Raw genomic sequence first — 7,594 nt, forward strand, 5'->3', positions numbered from 1 at the left:
TTGTATGTGCTTCAGAGTTCATACGTGATTTGAAGTTTGTATGTGCTTTGTCTGTAGGGGCAACCGTAAATATACTTTTTATTCACTTCACATAAAATGTAATAAATAAATCATATAATACAAAAATCAAATATTCACATTTCAACTTTTAACTATTTAAATTTTCAGCTTTTTCCTTTTACAAATTTAAAGTGAAACAACACAAAACACTGCAAACCACAAAACAATTAAATATAGATTAAAATATGAAAACAAAAAGAAGATGCATATTCTGCTGTCTTTTCTGTGGTTTTCCTGCTCTGTGAATAGAGGGAGACAAGATGAAGTATACTTCTAATGGCCTATTCCAATTGGTGGTAATACATCATAAGAATTGAGGAAAGGTGGTGTTGATGGAGACTCTGGGGAAGGCCTTCGTCTGCCAGGGTGTTTTGGAGCCACTTGAATAAATTTAGTTTGCACTGGAGGTGGACGAGGTTTAATCTGTGGAAAGATCTGAGACGGAGTCGGAGTCTCCCCATAACATCTCCCCATCACGCCTCTATGGACCAACGGTGCGAGCTTTTGTCCTTTCTGTTTTTCTAATTTAAGCTGGAGTTGAACGTCTTTCACTCTAGATTTTAGATGACCTATCTCTTTTTCTTCATTGCCAGCTTTTCTGATCATCTGGTTCACTGGTCCAATGAGCTCCTGTTTTTGTTTGAATAAAGCGTATTCGGAAGACTTTACCATATCATTGTACTGCTTTTTAAATGATTCCAGCTCCCGTGTTTTATCTAGTAAAGCTGCATCTAGATCCTTGCATCTGGTACGTAGACAGTTCAGCTGTTTTTCAAGAAACTCCTTCGTTGTTCCAACAAAGGGGGTGCCTTCCACTCCGTCTACGTATTTCTTTTTCAAGTAGTGGAACATATCCCTAAATTCCACCTTTTCTTTTCCTCTCAAGTGACCTGCATGTGGAAATGCCTTTTCAAAGGACAAAACGCACTGGCACAATTCCTCTTGGAAGTAGCGCTCTTTCTTCTCCAGCCAATTCACTTTGGATATAAATCTTTCCCGTTGCTTTTTTGTGGAGCGCAGTTTCTCTTCCAGCGCCACCTTTTCAGCCAGTGCCTGATTGTGTGCCGCTTTTACTTTGTGCCGGTCCACTGCTGTCTTTCTGTGGTTTTCCTGCTCTGTGCTTAGGGCCTTTTTGACGTCTTCAATTTTCTTTTTCAAAGAATCAACTTCGTCTTCAAGCATAGCCTTCATTTTCTTTTCCAAGGCCAGAGCTCTAATATTACTCTGGCATTTCTGCTTGATCGCCATATTCTGGGCCTTTTGGTCGTCTATCACTTTGCCCATTTGACCTTTCTCCTCTGTTAATTCTTTCATGTTTTTAACCATAAATTCATTTTCGTCTTGTAACTGTGTATTATGCCACAAAACACCGTCAATCCAACCCTGCGAGGATTGACGTTCTTCCTCGCGTTCCTTAACCGCATTGACGGTCACACCTCTACTATTTTTTACTGCCGTCTGCAGCTTTTCTATTTTGGAGTCATACATGTTGATCACCTCTTCTAACTTCCTGTCTGCAGCATTTGCTTTGTTTTCCAGTTTTTTAGTATTTTCCTGGTAAAACTGCTGCATCTTATTTTTTTCCTCTTTGTGGCGTTTCAATAATAATTCAACAACTTGGCTGTTGTGAAATTGCTGACGTGCCACCTTTTCTTTCTCTGTTTCCAGCAGTCCTTGCAGGACTTGGACTTCGTCCTCGTGTTTTTCTTTAAGCTCAGCCAGAGTTTTCTCCGTCTCTGCGCGGAACTTTACCAGAGCTTCGTGGTCATCTTTTATCGAGTCCAACCTGTCTGCGATGTTTGTCCTGTCATCCAAGACCGAACCCAGCAGCTTATTATTCTGCAAAAGTTCATTGTTTTCTTTTGTTAGATCCTCGATCCGTTTCTTATTGACTGTATGCAGGTTTTTGAAGTAGTCAAGCTCAGTTTTGAGCTTTTCAACCTCGTCGATCATTGGCTGCAGTCTTTGCTCGAACTGTCTGGCATATGTTTCTTTTTCTTTTTCACTTTTTTTAACCATTGTTTTCGAGAAATTAACATTTCTGTCTTTGTTAGCTTTCGAACTCATTTCTGCTTTTTTATGTGCTGTATCACTCCAACAAAACGATAGCTTAATGAATTCCCTTTGACAGCTGTCCTCTATTTATAGACTTGAACATCAAAGGATGAAAGGACTGTCACTATGACATCACCACGTTCTGTGACGTAACAGGGCTTTGGAGCGTGATGTCACGGGGGTGGGCGTGGAAAGGATTTTGGGGGTCTAAACAAAGCGTGTCTTTTTTTTTTAAAACTTTATTTAACAAACAATGAGTATACAACATACGAACAGATGAAGTATACAACAGAACATGAACACAAAAAGCCAAGGGTGAAAGAAAAAGGTAACAATTATAAGAATACACGCAAAAATTCACATACATATATTGTTGTGAGAGCCTTTTTGTTGGTGCAGTCTGATATTGATTGTATGTGCATGTGCACATCCTTAAAATAATGACAGAAATATGGTGTTTTGTTAGTAAACTTACATTTATGGATAAAAAATTTAGCTAAAAGTATTAAGAAATTTATCATAAAAAACATTTCTCATACTTCTTGGGGAACTTAAAGAAACAGAATAAAACATTTTCCCATCGTAAAGAAAACTCCCTTAAAATATGGACAATAACAAAGCTGCTAAATTCCTTCCAGAATCTCTGTGTAAAAGAACAGTACCAAAAAAGATGTGTCACCGTTTCTGGATGATCCCCACAGAAAGTACAATTAGTATTTATGTCCCTTTTGAATTTGACCATGTAGTGACTGGCTGGATAACATGTATGTCGAATTTTAAAAGAGACTTCTTTCACCTTATTTACAATCAAATATTTATGGGGGACCATCCAGACTGTCTTCCGCTTGATATCTGGAACACTGATTGGAAAATTATATAGTGCAATAAAGTCGTTGTAAGTAAGTAGTTGTCCCTCTTTACTAACCAGCTGAGCCACCAATAGGATCCCATTTTGGAGCCAAGTTTCCAGGAAAAGTGATTTATTTTTCTATAAAATATCTCTGTTGTTCCAGATAAGGTATTTGTGAGGTGAGAAGTTGTGTTTATAAATGAGGGTCCACGCTAAGAGGACCTGCTTATGGAAGGATGAAAGCTTTACAGGGACTTTCTCAACATTGTAATTACAATTTCAAATAAAAGTAAAGCCACCAAAACGAGAGAAAATGTGGTATGGTATAAAGTTCCAGATAGAGGTAGGGTTTTAAGAAAATGTTTGGCCCAATTAATTTTGAAAGTGTTATTTAAAGTAGAAAAGTCTAAGACGTTAAGCCCACCTGATTCGTACTTATTCATCACAACAGTTTTTCTAATATAGTGCGTACGGTTTTTCCATATAAAATTAAAGAGCATACGGTCAATATCTTTACTACTTTTCTTATCCAGATGTAAGGAGAGAGCAGCATATGTTCATCGGGATATCCCTTCAGCTTTAGTAATTAACACTCTACCTTTCAAAGACAAGTCCCTTGTTCCAAGATGGCGCCGCCGCGTATGGATGCCCCGGTGCTTCAGTGCGTTACTTCTGTTTTGTTTTTGTGCATAACTTCTGTGTCTGGGCACTCCTCTGGATATTCTTACACTAGAGAAGAGCTTCTTAACTACAGGACTACAACACCTGTGGATTTACTTCCAATATTTGTCGCATCTGCGGCAGATTTACTGCAGACTCTGATCAGGAAAGTGAGACGCCGAAAGCGAGGAAAGCGAGCCGGCGCACTCGTGCGTCTGAGGAGACGCGGACTGCGAACTGCTCTTCCTGGGATCTTCCTTTCCAACGTACGCTCACTCAGGAATGAGATGGACGAGCTGGCCCTGATGAGAAGCATGAACAGAGACGTTGCCTCCTCCTGTGTCTTGTGTTTTACGGAGTCGTGGCTCTGTGAGGACATCCCGGACAGCGCGCTCAAGCTGGAGGGCTTTCATCTGCTGCGCGCGGACCGGCAGGCCTCTCTCTCTGGTAAGACCACAGGTGGACGTGTCTGCTTCTACATTAATAGTGGCTGGTGCACAGATGTAACAGTGATTGCTCAGCACTGCTCTTCCTCTCTGGAATACCTTTTTATTCACTGCAAACCGTTTTATTCTCCGCGGGAGTTTGCTTCATTCATCTTGGCCGCTGTTTACATCCCGCCAGATGCGGATGCGCAGGCAGCTCAGTGCGCACTCGCGGAGCAGATACTGCACATGGAGCGGACATTCCCGGACTCTCTCATCATTGCTCTTGGGGACTTTTACAACACCCCCCTCCTCACCCCACACAAAAGAGGATTTCACACCACCTCCTCCCACCACAACCCTTCATATTCATGAAGCAGATGCGAGGAAGCAGTTTAAGAGTCTGAATGCTCGGAAAGCTCCCGGCCCAGACGGTGTGTCTCGTCTACTGGACGCAGCCGGAGGGTTCACTTGGTTGTTTGCTCTCAATAGAAGCTGAGCGCGTCTCCGTGTCTGTGCTGGTAAACGATACTGAGTCCCAGTGCTCAGTAAACTGTACACCTGACCGTTATTCTCCCACTGAATCCGGTGTGTCCACGGTCCAACACGTGCTCAACACGATGGTGCTGACCGGTGCCCAAACACACCAGAACACCAAATAAGTAAAATAACACAAACACGAACTTCTCCATGGCTCGTCGGGATGGCAACTGCTCCAAAAGTGACACATGAAATAGGCTGACATTTGAGTTTGACACGGGAGGTGAGGGGGTGTTTTGAATATGCTTGACTCCGTCACGAGGTTGCGCACAGCATCACCGGCAAGGGGGCTTGGTTTGAGAGGTTTTTGGCATCTGTGATGTGATTTACAACCATCCACCCATGTACAGCAAGAAGCCGCACTCACAACCGTGGGCATCAGCAAGTTGGTGAAATTTAAACAAAACAAAACAGCATTCCATCTGAAACTCTCTTATTGTACCCAAAATACAAATTTTAGTGATTACATGTGGCTTCATTAATTATGTTCAAACGGATGAATACATAACGCAAGTAATAACTTTATGATCAGTCAGTGAATGAAGGAGCTCAAGAGTGCAAATATAGTTGCAATAAAGTGACAAATATGCCCTTTTATGTCAAACAAAGACCGAAATAAGTGGCATCAGTGTGAGGATGAGAATGAGCGATCCAACCTCACACTGCAGATATCAGGGCAAAGCACAGTGGGGGGGGGTTGCAGTCTTCTTGGCTGGACCTTCTTCTGCAGTGTGTGATCTTCTAGGAGAGTCTTCATGCAGCATGCCTGCCAGTGTGGTCCACACTGCTTCTCTGTCAGTCTTGGGCACACTGCGTAGGTCTTTAAAACGTGGGTCCAGTGCAGTTGCGATCTGGAGCCATGCATAGTTGGTATGTTCCTGGCGGGAAGCAAGGTCTTCCTTAAACTTCTCTTTAAACCTCACCACATATGCAGGGTCCTCATCAGTTACTTCCATGACACGGCGCAGGTGGCAGAAGGCTGGTAGAACTACAGAGCAGGAGACGTAGGCCTCTCCTCCCAGCAGTTCAGTCACATATCTGCAGTGGAATACACACACACACACACACACACACACACACACACACACACACACACACACACACACACACACACAGAGAGAGAGAGAGAGATAAGACAGCAAATTAAAAAAAGCTTTTTAATACTAGGTAATATTAATAAAATATTTGATTTCATTTATTTTTTAAATAAGACATTTTCATAATAACAAAACTGATTTAAGATGTATGTTTGATACATTTAATCTAAACCTACAATTATGGTCACAATGACAGGCTCACCTGCAGGGCTCTAGAAGTGTCTCCAGTCTCTGGAGTTTGTCCCACTCTGGAGGCGTCAGGAGGACAAGTTTATGCTTTTGTTTATCCAGAGTCGCGGTTACTGCAGTTTGGTTGCGGATCAAGCGCTTCACCATCTCCAGCGTGGAGTTCCAGCGCGTAGGCACGTCCTGGGCCAACGGCTCCTGCTTGCGCCCCAGTGACACCTGCTCTGCGTTCAGCTCTGCTGTGTTTGCTGGGCTGTGCTTAAAATGGCCAACAATTTTGCGGCATTTGGCCAGCGCAGTGACAAAGCCACTGTCTGCGAGACTCACTGTGATGCATCTCTGTAGAATGTGCGCGGTACACGGCATGTGATTGAATGGCATGATGCGAGCCGTGGCGATCATATTGCGCGCACTGTCCGTGCCTACTGTTGTCACCTTCTCCTCAATTCTCCACCTGCGAGCAACAGTCTGGAACTGCTCTGCACAAGCCTCCGCAAAGTGCCGCTCTTCCGTTTTCATTATAGTCAGCGCAAAGGATGTCAGACCCCAGGCTTCAGTGATTAAATGCGCAGTAACTCCCAGGTAATTGTCATTACTCAATGATGTCCAGTGGTCTCCTGTCAGAGCCACGCATTCTGTGTGAACTAAAGCCTCTTCTTTTTTCTTTTTCTCCGTTTCATACAGTTCGTGGATTCGAATTGTTATTGTGCTTCTCGCTGGGGGCTTGTAGGACGCGTCCTGAGATGCAACCTTTAAAACATCCGCAAAGCCCTTGTCCTCCACAATGCTTAGCGGTCTGCAGTCCTTTGCTATCCATTTGGCTATATTGTCGGTCAGTTTGTCCAAAGAAGACTTACCGAGTGGCCTGCGTTCACTAAGAGTGGTCTGACGCAGGCCGGGTGAAGCTGCTGCCCCGACAAACGCGTGTTTGGCATTAAGGTGGTATTTTAAGGTCGAATTTGAACGGTGAAATTGAAACTCTTTACTACAGTGAGTGCAAATTACAACGCGTTTGTTTATTGTCCCATCTATGTTCTTCTTGTATTTAAATTCCCCATCCAGAAGGCCATCCGCTTCCTGCTTCTCCATTTTCAGTGGCGCGGTAAACAAATCAAGTGGAATTATGGGAGCGACTTATCTGCGTGTTGCGCTAAATAGTTAAATATTCTAACGTAATTAATTCCAAAATTTAATTATCGCAATTAACGCGTTAATTTCGACAGCTATAAATATAATATAATATAATATAATATAATATAATATAATATAATATAATATAATATAATATAATATAATATATCATGTTGCTATTTAATGTTTTTTGTTCGTGTTGCAGCTGCTCTGTGAGCCAAGCTTTCGTTGTCTAAATTCAATGGCAATATATCTCTGCACCACACGATGGCGATAGATTCTCACAGACAGTCTGTGCTCTGCTTCCGCCACCAGTCATCTTTAAATCTTTTTTTTAATTCAATGAAACCTTTATTTAACTGTCCATCTCGCGGCATTACTTAAAAAAAATCATATTTAAATACAAAGAAGATTAAATACATGAACGACAGTAAATTGATAAAATAAGAGCAAATAAATATATTTACAAATGATAGCAACATCAATGGAATAAAAGCATGAACAGCAGCAGAAGGAGAAAGAGGCCTGTATCTACATTATTACTCTGGCAGCTCTCAGTCTCCATACAGACAGGACACGTTGCAGCGTAA

Source organism: Mchenga conophoros, linkage group LG4 (genome assembly GCF_057382185.1).
Source record: "Mchenga conophoros isolate Kocher_MC1m ecotype Shallow Benthic linkage group LG4, M_conophoros_male_GT1.1, whole genome shotgun sequence".
Lineage (NCBI taxonomy): Eukaryota > Metazoa > Chordata > Actinopteri > Cichliformes > Cichlidae > Mchenga > Mchenga conophoros.